The sequence below is a fragment of the Culex pipiens genome, chromosome 2 (assembly GCF_016801865.2).
Source record: "Culex pipiens pallens isolate TS chromosome 2, TS_CPP_V2, whole genome shotgun sequence".
Classification (NCBI taxonomy): domain Eukaryota; kingdom Metazoa; phylum Arthropoda; class Insecta; order Diptera; family Culicidae; genus Culex; species Culex pipiens.
Window position 1 is genome coordinate 81,441,125 of NC_068938.1, and position 16,176 is coordinate 81,457,300.

The 16,176-nt window shown below is 33.9% G+C and overlaps 1 protein-coding gene across 7 annotated transcripts in view; it reads left to right on the forward strand.

Moving 5' to 3' along the window:
- Window positions 1-16,176, forward strand: part of LOC120423664 (protein rolling stone) — a 131,040-nt gene that overhangs the window by 2,699 nt on the left and 112,165 nt on the right. Inside the window, exon 1 of one of the 7 annotated variants that reach the window (XM_052708731.1) lies at window positions 13,566-13,938. The exons of the other annotated variants lie outside the window; for them this stretch is intronic. The gene's annotated coding sequence lies outside the window, so the exon portion shown is untranslated. Of the gene's footprint in view, window positions 1-13,565; window positions 13,939-16,176 lie in introns of those variants that run through there. 7 annotated transcript variants of the gene reach the window in all.

The window sequence follows — 16,176 nt, forward strand, 5'->3', positions numbered from 1 at the left end:
CGGAACCACGAACAAAGTGTTCAAATTGCATGGTACGTTTTTCAAAATCGTACCATGGGATTTGAACACTTTGTTTGCGGTTCCGATTTTCATGAACGCTTGTTCACGATTTTGGGAACTCTTTTTTCTCCGTGTACAAACGCTGAAAAAATCCCAGGGGTGTTTTCTTTAAACTCGTGATATCTTCATTTGAAAAAGTCTAATTTTCAAGGGAAAACCCATATGGGACTACCCTGACGAAATTCGAAATTTGTCCATATATATGTTTTTCCATGTAATTTTGCCTGCTTAATCCGAATCTGCCCTCAGAATTGAGCCAAAGTGTCAAAAACTCGATTTTTGGTCATATTTTGGGTTTCCATGTAAAATTATTATTTTAATTTTATCGAATCTGTGGATAATTTCAGAAACATTTTTTTTTAATTTGTGGGTATTTTTGTATTCCTTTGCATAAATATTTTACTTATTCTCATAAATAGTCAAAAAAGAGCCTAAATAAATCTGTGCATCTCTGGATTATTCAATTTAAAAATAAAGCATTTATACTAAGGTGGATCAAATTTGATTAATCGCCAAACATTGCAGGGCTGAAATGTATGGATGTACTGGGCCTTAATCTCTAATATGAGCTCGATTTTTCTGCAATTTTAATAAAAACACGGATTTTCAATGAGATTAATAAAAAAATGAAATTGTTGGCTTCAGATGTACAAAAGAATACTTAAATTAAATTTTCAAATGATACATGTGCTTACTTAAAAGTGGTTTTTGAGGGATTATTTTAAGTCATCATAATTTTTAAGTTTTTTCAGAATAGCTGTTTTTTGCCTTTCTTACTAAAGAAAGGTATATGTTTTTCTTTAAGGCTGGACGTCATTTTCATCTTCTTAAATATGTCGATTCAGCATGAATTTTAATCGGAAAAATCGTCAAAAATCACACTGCATCGATTTTCGACGCTCTATCGATTCATCTTGACAGAACTCGTCTATCTCCAACCCTCGAATTTTGAGAAAATAAATTCCGTGGAGTTCGAGTGATGTCCGTGTGTGGTAAAATTTTTGCCAAATTTTGTATCGCGTAGTTCTCGGCTCCCCTATTTTCGATTTTAATTGTTCCAAGTGCATTTGAAAGCTGGTGTGCTGAACAAGGGTCATTTTGAGACCGAATTTCGAAATATCCATCTGTTTTCGGATGCGGTCAGACTTTTCAACAAAATACACAGTTTTCAAATGAAAATATGGTCAAAATTTTCATTTTCATATCTTTTATTTATCTCAAAAATTGCATTTTTCGAGCTCTATAACCTCCCAAATTTTCATCCAGATCCATAATCTGGTTCTGGAGTTAGAGCCGTTTGATTGACCTACCAAAAGAAAAAAAATCCATAAAAAAAGGTATAAGCCCACCTGGTGACCTTTGCCAACACTTTTCATTTCCGTTTTTATCCGAAATTTCTTTCTACATTCATAGTACAGACCATGAGTGAGCATCTGAAACAAATTTGACATCTATCGGCAATCCGGATCAATTTTTAGAGCGATTTACTTTTTGCCTTTCGTACTAAAGAAAGGTATAGGTTTTACTTTAAGCCAGAACGTCATTTCCATCTTCGTAAATATGTCGATTCAGCATGAATTTTTATCGGAATAATCGCCAAAAAATCACACTGCTTTGATTTTCGACGCTTCGTTGCCAAGTCGACAAGCTGTCAAGTTGAGCTTCGAATACTGGCGCGAGAATGCTGGCGCATATATTTTGTGGCTCGACTTATACTCGTTTTGTAGTAGCTTGTCTACCGATGTTTCCTTTAACATGTAAGATATCGTAGCTTTTCGGTTTCTTTTGCCCTGTCCATTTTTGCATAACTTTCCAATGTTTATGCAAAAACTTTTGTGACATAGAACATTCATCCGGCTACAATCAATTTGTTTCCCGTGTGCTCCTTAAATCGCCTTAAAGTAGACTTCATTTTTTCGCGATTTCGTAAGTTTATTTAACAGGGTTCATTGGATTCCAATAGGAGCTTTCTAAGCTTTTCATCGTTTATATTGTTTTCAAAGTTTTCAATGCTGGCGACGCCAATGGCTTTCTACACAGCAAATTATGATGTTCGTTTTCAGTTAATATTTACTGAAAACTGCACTACTGACATTTTCAGTTAGTTTTTCGCTGAACATCAGTTATAAGTTGTATGGAACTGTAAAAGTTTTCTGAAATTTCAGCAAGTTTTCGTTTACTGAAAATTTCCGTAGTGCAGATTTCAGTAAATTTAACTGAATTCAGTAATGAGAAATTAGTGTGTACCTAAGGTACTCGCGATCTCTGACTCTGTCACTTTTGTAGAAGTTGAATGGCTATCTTTCCTGCACCATGCGGCATACGCGGTTCACTTGTACCTCGGTTTTTCTTTACGCCTGCTTTGTTCGGTACGATGGTACGATGAACCAAAATTCCAACACACAAAAGGGCTCGTACCGAAGCTAGAAAACCAAAACCGCGGTGTGCGTTGTCACTGGCGCATGGGAAGCTTGCTATGCTCGCGTTTGTCAAAAACGCTTGTTTGATTAAGAATATGTACGATTAAAAATATTCTTTTTGTGAAAATTGCGTTTTTTATTTCTTTTGGAAAACATATCATTTATAATACTTTGCTTTCATCATTAGACTTTCTTCTGTACTGACGTTATAAATAAACAAAGTCGTTGTTATGAATTTGAAGAAGAAGTTCTACTATTGTTATATTCTTTAGTAAGAAAGGCTCTATCTCATCCCAGGTGGGATTAAATCGGGTTTTTAGCATATTTCTGTAAAAAAGTATTAAATATAATTAGCCACTTTTATCAGATACAAATAAGCATAGTTTTGCATCTTTTTTCGCAATTGAAAACTTTTCAAAATATATTTTCCATTTTATTTATTTTCAGGAGTTATAAAATCATTTTAAAACATATTTAAAATATGGAATTTAATACAAAAAGCACCACAAAAAGTGTTTGTTTGATAAAAAAAGATGTTAAATCCAAACAAAGTTTATTGCAAACCAAATGCAGTCATGGCATATTGAAATTTGAGTTTTTATATGTTTGTGTACCCCCTGGAATAATAATTTAATTCCAGCGATGTTTTTATATATTTTTCAAAGTTAGTGATAGTATTTTGTTGTAGTTGACAGAAACTATTAAAAATAATTTTATAAAACTCAACATTGGATTTAATCAAATGAACATTTTCTTATAGTTTTAGTGTAACTTAACTGCAACACTTCTTTATCAACTCGTTTTATTTGATCTCTAAATTTTATCTTATATTCACACCCCTGGTGTGAATTCACATACTTTTCTTTATTTTAGAATTTCTATGTGGGAATGTAAATTTCAAATAAAGTCAAATTAAAAACCAGTCAGCAGTAAAAATTTTGCTTCTAGTAATTATTAAACTAGTTAACAATTTAAAATTGGCTTGGACTTCGTCAATGGAAGGGAAAAAAATAAATAAAAATAAATCGATTGAGTTAAAAAAAAACAGTTTGCATATGAGTAATATCTATAAAATCCTTCCAAATTTATTAAAGTTGTTCGATTTTCGTTAAACTTTGTTCTTATAGTTTGTTTTATTCTTTTCCCATGTATATTTCTCAAAATTTTGGGATCAGGCGTGAAAATCAATAAAAATTCTTTTGAAAACAAATTGGTTTATTATCACAATTTTGGTACAAATTATTTTTCAATAATTCACAAATTTAAAAATTACAATTCCAACTAAATAGACCTACTTAAAGCAAAGTTTTAAGAAATCATGCAAACTTGATTTTCAAAAATTTTAGTAAATTGTTTTCATTGCTTTATGCTTTAAGTTATGAATTAAGAATTTATGAAAATATTTATTTTCTTTAGCTTTTACGTCTGTTGGTTCAAAATTCAAAATTCATTCAAAAATTGAAAAGCATTTATTTGTTTGAAAATACATAAATAAGAATAATCCAATGTATTTTGAATAGCTAGAATAGCTTGTAGCGATTTAAAAAAAATCAATGAAAATGTGAATTTCATTCAATTTTTTTTTGTCCGCTTACGTGCTACGTGAGAAATCGATATTTGAAAATGAAGATAGTAAAAAAATAGATTTTCATTAAAAAATGACTAATAACTACTGTTCAGCTTTAGTACCCTCGCCAATTTTTTAGATCATCAAATTTCATATGATAATGGAAGATAGATTTGTTTTTATGAAAATGATTTCATTCTTTCGCGTTTGTCTGTGCCCATGCCCACACCCTGCGCCAAGTCCACCTCTTACAGCTATTCCAACCATCCATACCGAATCTCTCTCTGGAAGTTAAAGATCAAATCGGATCAAAGCGCCAACTTAATAAACAGCATCCACTCGATTCAGAACGATGCCGCCGACATGCGACACAATTGAAGATGTCAGCGTGAGAGTTTGAAGCAAATATGTGCACGTATTGTGTTGTGCTCGGTAGCACCGAAAAAAAATAATCAACGAAACAACCATTAATCAACACACACACAATGCTGTCACGGCACAATTAATTGACAATACAGTGTATAGTACCGGCGATTTTTTTTTCTTTTTCGCCTTTTTGTATTGTTTGCACCACGCTCTCAAGTCATGCCCAATAAAGCTGTCCTGGTCCTGGTAGGAGATGTTGAAGGCTTTTCATTTCTTGTTATCATGCTCTCTCGGAAGGCAAGAAAATGTTGCACAATAAACACACACACAATCAAGCGGACAATCCATTATGTGAATAATTGAAGAACACGAAGAACCTCGCGGGAAGAACAAGAACCAAGTTAACCATAAAGTTATTATTGCTTGTATAGTGGTGGAACTTTGTATGGAACACTAGTAAGATGGAGCAAACAAGAAAGCAAAAAAAAAACAATGTATGTGTAATATACTCGAGCCTCCCAGTTTACTCACACCACAGAAAGGGAGGGAGAGAACCCATGAAGCTGAGGCCGTTTTCCCGGAGTGTCCTTGCCGGTGGGGCTCGGTGCCAAGGCGAACCGTCGACGCCGCCGTTGGGCTGCACATCTGCGCCACATGGAGGCAGTGTGCTGGAAACTGCTGGAAAACTTGTCCGTGGAAAAGCGTTCTGCAGGGAAGATGCCTTCTGCCTTCGAAGTGTGTAGAGTGGAATTATTTGGGCCAGTAATGGTTTTTTTTTTTGGGGGGGGGGCTCTATCAATGCTCCTGGTGCAACACACACCAATCTACACACACCTCACGCGGGATAACGATCCTTGGAATGAAAAATCGTTATTGTAATGGCTTTGGTTCCTTTGCTGGGTTCGTGTTATTTTTTTAAGCGAGCTATTTAGCTTGATTTGTGATTCTGGATTGAAAGTTGCACTAGTTTGGGCTTAATGAATTTTAATTATGCCGATTTATCTTTTCAACGGGGCGCTCTGAGTTGTAGTTAACCTGGAGGTTCGTATATGAAACTATTCAATATTGAATGTCTTAAAAGTTAATTAAAATTACCTTCGGAACCGTCTCAGATGAATTCGCTACTGAAAACTCTCTCGTTTGCTCTCTCTCTCTCTATCACTCGAATCGGATAGAAACAAATAAGAACCTAAATTTTTTGATTCAAAACATGATGATCACATTGTAGACTAATGGTCCTGGGTTCGGCTCTCATCGCACGGTGCTCTCTGAAGATTATAAATTAAAAACATGCCTCTGAGTTTTAGGTCATAACGTATCGATTTTTTCCCTTATTCAAGAAAAAATAATGTTTCAAAATATTCCATCGGTAAAATATTGATATTTTTACTTTTTTAGGTTTTGTTAATTTTTTGAGTGGATTTTTAATTGTTCAGACCTTAATGGTTAAAGGTTTTAAAAATATATTTAATATAAGAGTTGTGCAAATAAATTCTTTTCTTCAAAATCCTTTTAAAAAGCGTATTAAAAAATACTTAAGTGCTCATAACTTTTGATAGGATTGTCAGATTTTCAATATGTTTGGCACTTTTGAAAGGGTTTTTGATGAAGGGTAACGACAGGTCACATAAAAGATCCGGACAATATTCTAATAAAAATATATGAGATACAGCCTCTGTAATCTGTTGAAAAATACTTAGTTCTCATAACTTTTGATAGGGTTGTCAGATATTCAATCTTTTCGGCTTATTCTCTAAATCTTTTGATTGTCTATCCAACGATAACTCACAAGATACAATCATTCTTTCAATCATTCGGAATTTGGCCGGAATCTTTTTTCAAACATAGTTTTTTAAGTACTTAACAAAGCTTTAAATATTCAATATCGACGTCAATGAAGTGAGGAAGGCAAAAATCTAAAATATTTTCAAACAAACTTTCAAAAATCATTTTCATATGGAATATAAAATCTGCATTCGAAAATTATACACTCTTATCGATAAATTTCACCATTTTTAAGTTATTTTCATTGAAAGGTAAAATTTTCGAAAAATGTTAAATGTATTTGCAATTTAAAAAAAAATTCCCTGCAATTATATTTTCAAAAAGCTTCCTGCAATTTGCTTCTACTGATTGTCGAGATACAGCCTCCTAAAGGTTAAAATTTGTGATAAATTAGTTTTATCAGTGTTATATAATAAAGCCATCTAAACCATCATTTTTCAACTCGCAATATCTCGAAAACTATTGGTTTGAGTTTTAATGGTAAAAAATGAAACGTTTATAAACTTTTCTGCTCGAAATTATTTTGTTGCAGGGATTTTTTTTCTACATAGGCCATTGCAAATATGTTTTAAAGTTTATGTCCCTCGACTCCGCACAGAAAAAAAAATGATGGTAATATTCATCAGGAAATGGTGACAGATTTTGTGGCAAAATAAATGATTAATTTTACCTCTGAAAATGATGAATTTTCATCAGTTTTTGATGAATATTCATCAGATTCACATTTTTACACATTTTTTGAGTAATATTCCACAAAAACAGAGGTAATATTCAACTTACCAAATTTTCAACATTCAAAAATTCAACTTTTTTTTGCTGTGTGGCGAAAGTCGACGGGGAGTCATAACAAAAAAAAAAAGAAATTACAGGCCATGGTATTGACATTTGAATGAGAAAAGTGTTTAAAAATGCATTAGTTTTCAAAATATCTAAGTCTTGACGAAATTTTTGTTTTCGCCGAAAAAAAAAACTTTTCGCAGTACTGTACAACGGACTTTCACAAAAATTCACAATATTTTTGATAGATCCCAGACATGCAAAATATGATTTTAAACGCAAGAAAATGCATTTTAGATTGTTTTCAGTTGATTAGAATTCTCTTTCCATAAAAATTTTGAAGTTTTTTGAAAAAATATTTTTTTTGCCCCCTGATTTTTCGGAACGATTTTGAAGGGGGGGGGGGGGTGACATAAACTTTGAAAAATATTTGCAACGGCCTAAAGTATAAATTGCAAAACACTTAACTTTTTTTGAAAAAATTACCTTTGAGTGCTTATAACGTGAAATCGGGCTTTTTGTAAAAAAAAAATGTGAAATTCATTTCCGATTGCAAATTTGGATTTGAATCTTAAAATGATTTTTGAAAATTTGTTTGATAATATTTTCGATTCATTCCAAAAAATCGCATTTTTTCTAAAATCCATGTTAAAGAAATACCAAATTTTGCAACTCTAGCGAAAAGATGCCTTTTCCAACCCCATATAACATACAAAAAAAATGCAAATAAAAAAAATGATATTTAGGGAATTTTTATAAAGGTCACAAAAAATCAAATAAATACATCAGATTTTTTTCAGTGTACCGTCATCAGGGGTGACATTGGGTCTGGGGGGTGAGATTGGGTCATACAAAAATGCTGAAATTTGTATGACCCAATCTCACCCCCCAGACCCAATGTCACCCCTGATAACGGTACCTGGTTTTTTTCTGAAAACTCCTAATCATAACCTACAACATTGCAAATCTCTTCCAAGATACAGATTTTTGAATTATCAATTGCTAATTTTGTATGAGCCTACAAAATTGTATGGAGTCTTGTATGGAAAAACCAATGATGCAGAATGGCTTCATAGGAAACGTAGGAAATGCATGAACAAAATTTCCCCCAAAATAAAAAAAAAATACAGCTTTAAACATCTTGAAAAAAATACGAATTTATTGGAGGCGAGCCAATTTAGGACCGAGCCACGTAGTGGTAACGCTCCCGCCTAGTAAGCGGTAGATCGGGGTTCAAATCCCGGCTCGGACCAACACAACTGGTGATAGTTTCTCTTCTGGATTCGATTGCTTAGTGTAAAGGGAAGGTAGTGTATCGTCACAAACTGGACCTTACCACGACACCTTAGGAAGGCGACCTATGGAATGTTAACATTAACCTTAACGTGTTAACATTAAGTTGAGAATGAAATTGCCACTGAATCCGCTTTGTAAATGCCGGCCCCGATACTCTTCAAGGGTGTTCCCCTCAGGAACTGGGAAAGATTTACTTTACTTACGAGCCAATTTTGGTTCAACCGTTTTGGAGATGTGTTTTTTAAACATGTGTTTTTTTTTTGCGAAAATCGTCGAAAATCTCAACTTGACTCAACTTGACTTATTTTGACTAAACTCGATTCAACTTGATTCGACTTGACTCAACTAAAGCTTATTTTGAAGAACATTTGAAGGCCAGATGTTGCTATTTTGGATAAAAGTACAAATATAAATGTGGGGAAGGCTCACAAGTTTGTTTTTAAGAATGAATGTATCCAAGCTCAGAACGTCGATAAAGAAAAAAACAGCAAACTAAACAACACGTTCGATCTGCCTAAATCGATTTATTTTCTACGCAACTCTGGCTCGATTCCTGCGAATGAATAATGTAAATGAACGGCAGAGAATGTGAGCACGGAAAACTTTCAGCTTTTGACAGAACATCGCATAAATTCGCCTGTATTCATTTATTGCATGTTGCTCGCAGATGTGGTGTGCTATGAAATATGGATGAAATTGCTTTATTTATTGGAATGCTTTCGGATATTTTCAAACGGATCGTGGATATTTCAGGATTTATAGCGTTGCGTATTAGAGTCCAAACTTTTACGCACCTTTATATTCATCATATTTAAAAAGAAACTAATGAGAAGTTAACACTTTCCTACTGATCTATTTATTACTAAATTTCAACTAGAAACATCGTTTAAAAACTGCAATTGAACTTAAATGAGCTGATATACCAACATTAGGTTGGCTCGAAGGAATCACATACTGTTACCGTATTTTATGTTTAAAAAAAATAATTTTCAGTCAATAAGTTTATCCTCAAAACAAAGACAATCACATTTCAATGATTTGTTTTACTTCAGCTCAACCACCCAACTGATGTGATTCACCTCATTCATGATCTTAAACTGTATTTTTTTTTCCGTTCACCCCATTCTCTTTCATTCACCAAAAGTTGGAAGCACGTGCAAAAGAGTGTGCAAATTTTCTCGCAAATCATCCGATGACGTACGTCGAGAGAGATCGGCGAAAATCCGCAAAGCAAATAGAGAGCACCTGCACGTTGCAAAGTACTCGCACACACACACACGTCCATCCATTCCACGTGGAAGCCACGAAGAAGTGGAGAATGAGGAATCGGCCCAAAACTCATTCGCGAAAGGGTCGTAAAAGCCCACGGCAGTAGTGCACAAATCCGCCGGCCGGCTTCGGCTCGTTGCTCGCACACGAAAGAGAAAGAGCAAAAAGAGCAAGCGGGGAAAACGAAGACCGATCATATGATCGCGCAGAGTACCGTCACGGGTGGGATTTTCGGAAGGGCGAGAATTTCCGCAGTGATTGTGACGGTTTTTTTGTGATGTTTCAGTTGGGACTTTTTTGTTAGAGTATGATGTTTACAATCGTGACTGATGAAAAAATTATGAGTTCTCTCAGAAACGGTAATTTCAGCTTCCGATCAAGATAAGGGAATCACCACTCAATTGCATAAAAAAACCTTTCTTTTAGCCAATATTTTTGAAGATACGGCTCGTTATCTGGGCGATCTTATTTTCTTTTGTGTTGGTACAAAAGTATACTGAGAATTCCAAAATAAAATAATTTGAATTTTTTTAACTTTGGCTTAAAATTTGAATTTTTGGATGAGGTTTTTTTTTATTTTCATACTTTTAACATCAAATTCGAGTTCTGCGACCCAATTTTAGTTCAATTTTAATATTTGATTGCCTTTTAAATTAAAAAAAAATGCAACTTTTCAATATGTTTTCACCGCCATTTTGGCCGCTATCTTGGATTTAAAAATTCTAGATCATGTTAGAGTACCGTCAGTGGGGGTGACATTGGGTCTGGGGGGTGAGATTGGGTCAAAGTGATTTTTTACGGATTTTACCATTTTTCAGGTTATTCTCAATGAAACTGAATTCTGTGAAAGGGGTTGTGTAGGGGACATCTTAAGATGACTTCGCTGAAAAAATCTCGTTCCTAGAACAAATCCTGTTATTTTGGCAGATGTTTAAAGTTGGGGTACGTTTTTGGCCAAAAATGATCTCTCGAAAAATCATTTTTCTAATATTTTTGTTAGAATTGCTCGAAAACTACCCAAATGTTTGAAAATCTCCACTTCAAACATTGTAGCGTGTCAATACGATTCCCTCGAACAAGAAACGCTGTTGGATGACTTGTTTTTACCATATCGTTGTATTTGAGCATCATTTTAGTTTCATTTGACCCAAAGTCACCCCCTCTAAGGGGTGAGATTGGGTCAATTTTCAAACTATTGGCATTTAAGGTAGTGTTCTTCAAAATCCACCATATTTTGGGAAAATGTTAGTAAACTATCTAAGAACAAATCTACGTTGAAAGATTTTCGATGTTATTTAAATTGTTTTTGTTATTAAGAAATTTCGAGAGGTGTATCGTTTTTTGACCCATAGTAACCCCCACTAACGATAGTGTTTTTTTTCGTGATTCGATTATCCAAAGTGAAATTTTTCCGAGGCCTCCGGATTTATCGGATTTTATTATAATCGAGTCTGGACAGTAGTGCATTTGAATTTACTGAATTTTAAATTCACAGCGAATATTTTTATTTTTACTGTTTACTGGACAGCAATGTGTACTGAAATGCAATGTGTTTGTCACGATGTATTTCAGGTTAAGATCATTTTGGGTCAGATTAACTAAGTACAAAAAGAAAATGTTTTCTCTCACTGAAAACTTCAAAATGCCTACCTCACATTAATAATTTTTTTTCTAAAATAACAATTTCAAGATCTGGCTCCAAAAAGGTTTATAAGGTGGCCTTAACATTGGAAAGGGTTGTCAGATCTTCGACCTGTTGGAGGCGTTAGAAAGATATTTCAAAAACCTTAATAAAAAAAATATAATATGTAAGTTTTTCTTACCAAAAAAAAACCTTTCTGCAATCTTCCGGAGTTCGGCACAAATCTTTTTAAGCACATTACTAAAGTTCATATTTTTCAATATAGAATTATGGGACCCAAGACGGATCAATGAGACGAATCGATCCAAATCCAAATATAGTTTTATAATGCACATTTGATTTTTTCTAGCATCATATTTCAAGGCACTCCATCTCAAATCAGTGTTGCCAGAATGTTTTATTTTTTCTCTTATCGGAACGGTTATTCAAAAACTTTTGAAAGAAGTTATCTAAAATAATTGTTTTCATAATTTTCTAAATTCCGTCAGTCAGTTAAACTACGCTTATGTCATATTATCCCAGAACCGTGTTTCCAGATCAATGGCATAATGAAAAAAATCTTTATATACGATTTTAGCATTCCAGGTGGAGGTGCTTGTGGAGGTGTAATCATAAATCATTTTCAAACAAAAAATACAAAACCTGGTCTTGAAAAGTTCATATACTTAACCTTTGGCAGTGTTGCCAGATCAATAAAATTTACGCCACAAAGGAATAGAAAAGCAAAAGTTTTATCTGTTTATTTTTTCATGAATTTAAAATTTATGGTGAACAAATATTTAAAAAAAGATAAACAACCAAATAACGATTGTCAATGATCCATACAGAAATGTTTTTTTGAATGAACAGTTGTCAATATAAGCACAGTTGTCTGTGATATAAGTTAATATGAGTCACTATGAGTTGATGAAATTTGATCAAAAACTATCTTAGATAAGTCCATTCCAAGATTAAAGGCAAAAAAGGGTACCATGAAATCTCATCGCTCTCAATTCCTCTAAGAAAAAACTAGGGCTTTTTATGTTGAATATATAATTGTTTCAGCATTTCTATTTTTTTTTTAAAGCGAAATTACAAACTCCAGCTTTGTCATGCACTCATATCTTAAGAACATTCACCCCAATTTCTACTTGGTTCATCTATGCTCAACGTATTATCGAGTGAATTTTGTATTAACAGTTGTTAATGCAAAAACTAATCTCGATGTTTGTTTGACCGTTTTGTCTTAAATACATATTTATACACGGGTTTGAACACTTGTTCGGCAAACTGTTTTTTTTTTTTCAAAGCTGTGTTCAAGGTCAAATACGAAGGATAGTTAAAAAGCAAACCGAGCAGCAAATACCAAACCTATTCTTCAATCAAAAGGTTTGGATCTCGGCTTCTAAACTTTTATAGAAAAACACTTAGGGACAAACTCTTAATATCAGGGATGGAATAATCGCAAAAAAATCAATATCGCTAGCGAACTTTCTTCACCCGCTAAAGAGAGAGGAGGCAAATCACGCAAAAGAAAATCGCTCCCGAGATTCTCAAAGAAAATCCATCTGCGGATGATTTTTTGTGAATTTCCTTGTCAGCACCACTTAAAAATATTTATTTCACTTTGTTTACACACATTGCCCATCTACAAAATGTGACAGGTCATTTTTCGACGTGTGACGTAACACTTGCAAGTGTAGTAGTGAAAAAGGTGTTCCGCCGAATAATCAAGATGATGTTTTTTTTTAGAATTCCTTTTACCGATCTTTCGTGCGCGAGAGAGGAGATTTTCTCTTGATGAACGTCCAAAGATTTTCTTTTGATGATGATTATTCCATCGATGCTTAATATATTTATTTTAAATGGTCTAATTACAGCCAACCCACAACCAAATATATACCCAATTTTGGACAAAAACAAAAACGAATTTATTGGTATTGAATTATTGATAATGGCTATTGCAGATTGTATAATGCATTTTGAGAACTTTTTGCTTCAAAATTTTTAAAATTGAGAGAGATTTTTATTTCTCCTATTTGACCTCAACCAAGGCTGGGTGACAAATACTTTGAACAAAATTTGTAACAGCCTTACTCAAAAATGATGTAAAATGCTTTTATGCAAACATAGAAAGTTTTGTTGAAAACCAAACGCAGCTGAGTGTACCGTACCGTGTCAACCTGCCCGATCCATTTAGCGATAGTAACAATTAGAGAAGGCTGACACACACACGGCCAATTGATCTTAATTGATTTTGTGCAAAAAATATCAAGTACAGAAAAGAACCATTCCCACCATACAAACACACACACGCACACACAAATTGACTCACCGATAGTGTTTGGGTCTTCCACACACGACTTGCTTCGGACGGTAGATCCAAAACGTCAGTTAGTACGGTTCGAGCCACCGTCGGAGCAGGAAGATCTTCCAAGCGGGGGGGAGTCTGGACCCGAAATTCGATCGTGGTCTCACGCTGCGTTCCCAGGAAAATTTTTGCACCCGCGGGTCATCCCAGATCAAGTGCCGTGTGGCCAATTTGGCACCGAGTGACAGTTGCAGTGTGCGCGCGCGAATTTTAACGGAAAAAAAACGAAACGTGCCGGTTGTTTTCTTTCCAGTTCAGTGTTCGGGCTTTTGCTGTTGTTCTTCTTTGAGCTCATCATCATCAGCGTCCGTACTTTGCAGCCTCTTCCGTTGCTCCTCCACACCGCTCTGCTGTTTATTGTTGCAGTTTGCTTTTTTTTTGCTCGACTTTTGTTGCTATCGTGTAGGTATGTATTTTTTTTCTTTAATTTTATTTTATTTTAATTTCGTTTTCCCCCAAACTCGCATTTCATCCGAAAACTTTTGGGCTCTCTTCCGTTTGCCGTTTGTGGGATGATGATGAGCAATGCGAATTCGCTGACCCCTGATGCTTTCGGCCTCTCTCTCGCTCTCTCTATCTGCAGGTGTTATTGCGAAATTATCTTCTTTTTCCTCCCCCGGTCGATTTGCAATTTTTCAATGTCGATCGGCCCATGTGGAAACCGTTGCGTGGAGTTATTTTGAATATTTACTTTAAACTACAATTACTCTTGATCTTATACCATGTCAGAAACATCAATTGTAAAATAAACAAGTATTTGATCAGAAATTAAAAAAACAAAAAACGGGTTTCCAATTATTAATTTATTTCAATTTAAAAGGGGTTTCAATTTATTTTTAAATATTTTTATGAAATCTGAAGATATATTTCAATTCTATTTCAATTACAAATTACAAAATTTGTAATCTGAAAAATAATTAAATTTTAAGCTGTTCTTAGTGTAACATTGTGCAAAGAATCATATAAGTCAGTCCGTTTACCGCTTCGAACTCATTTTTGTTGAGAAAAACTTGACACTTTGAATAATCCTATTTATAAGTGTTATCACAATTATAACTAACTGTTGAAACTATTCAAAATATGTTGTAAAATTTATTCTTGAGATACCTTGAATTCTTCTCTACCAATGTCAGCATTAATCCATACCCATCTGATTGTATTTGACTTGCATGATTTGCATTTTAATTTTGCATAAACAACTTTAACCTATCAATGTCACCCCGGTTTACTGTAACCTAAAACTCAAAACATTCATGGATTTTTTAAACTAAAATTCAGGTTTTAAAAAATCATGTAATTTTAAAATAGATTTTAAGCACAATATAAAAATTAATGATTAAATTTGGGTAATTCTCTACCAACTCACACGAAATCGGAAAAAGTTGCCCCGACCCAACTTCGATTTGCGTGAAACATCCTTAGCGGTAACTTTTGTCCCTGATCACAAATCCGAGGTCAGTTTTTTGTTACCTCGTGACGGAGGGGCGGTACGACCCCTTCAATTTTTGAACATGCGAAAAAAAGAGGTGTTTTTCAATAATTTGCAGTCTGAAACGGTGATGAGATAGAAATTTGGTGTCAAAGGGACTTTTATGTAAAATTAGACGCTCGATTTGATGGCGTACTCAGAAAAACGTATTTTTCATAGAAAAAAACACTAAAAAAAGTTTTAAAAAACTCTGCCATATTCCGTTACACAACTGTAAAAAATTTGGAACATGTCATTTTATGGGAAATTTAATGTACTTTTCGAATCTACATTGACCCAGAAAAGTCATTTTTTCATTTAGAACAAAAAATTTCATTTTAAAATTTCGTGTTTTTTCTAACTTTGCATGGTTATTTTTTAGAGTGTAACAATGTTCTACAAAGTTGTAGAGCAGAAAATTAAAAAAAAAATTGATATATAAACACAAGGGGTTTGCTTATAAACATCACGAGTTATCGCGATTTTACGATAACATGTTTTGAAAAAGTTATTTTTTGCGTTTCTCTTTGTTTCATCGTCCGTGTCTGTCGCGGGTGACGATGAACGGCCGTGATCAACGACGACCAACTTTTTCAATTTTTTTTTTTTTCGTAAAATCGCGATAACTCGTAATGTTTATAAGCAAACCCCTAATGTTTCTATATTGAATTTTATTTAATTTCAAACATAATCTTAGAAATTTTCAAGCAAAAAAAATCTCAAAATGCTTTATACATTTGATGCAAAATTTCGATGAATTTATGAAAATATGTTACCTCTAGAGGTGAGTAAATGTGCTCTTTTTTAGGAGCCGCTCATTTTCGCTCGCTCATTAAAATGAGCGGACCTTTTGAACGGATCTTTCGCTCTTTAAAAGAAAAATGATGTAATAGTAGTTTATGCAACAAGTTGCAAAAAAATGATTTTTTCAGCACGAGTCGTACATTTATCCAACGAGGTTCACCGAGTTGGATAAATACGACGAGTGCTGAAAAAATCAAGTTTTGCAACGAGTTCCATACAACATTTTTTGTAATTTCGAAAAACACCCATTGAGTGAAATTTTAAGTCGAATTTTCATGTATTTTGTCAATAAATCGTTTAAATCAAAAAAATGTTGAAAAGTGTTACTTGTCGAAACAAGTGCTGAAAAGTTCAACTTTTCAGCACCCATTT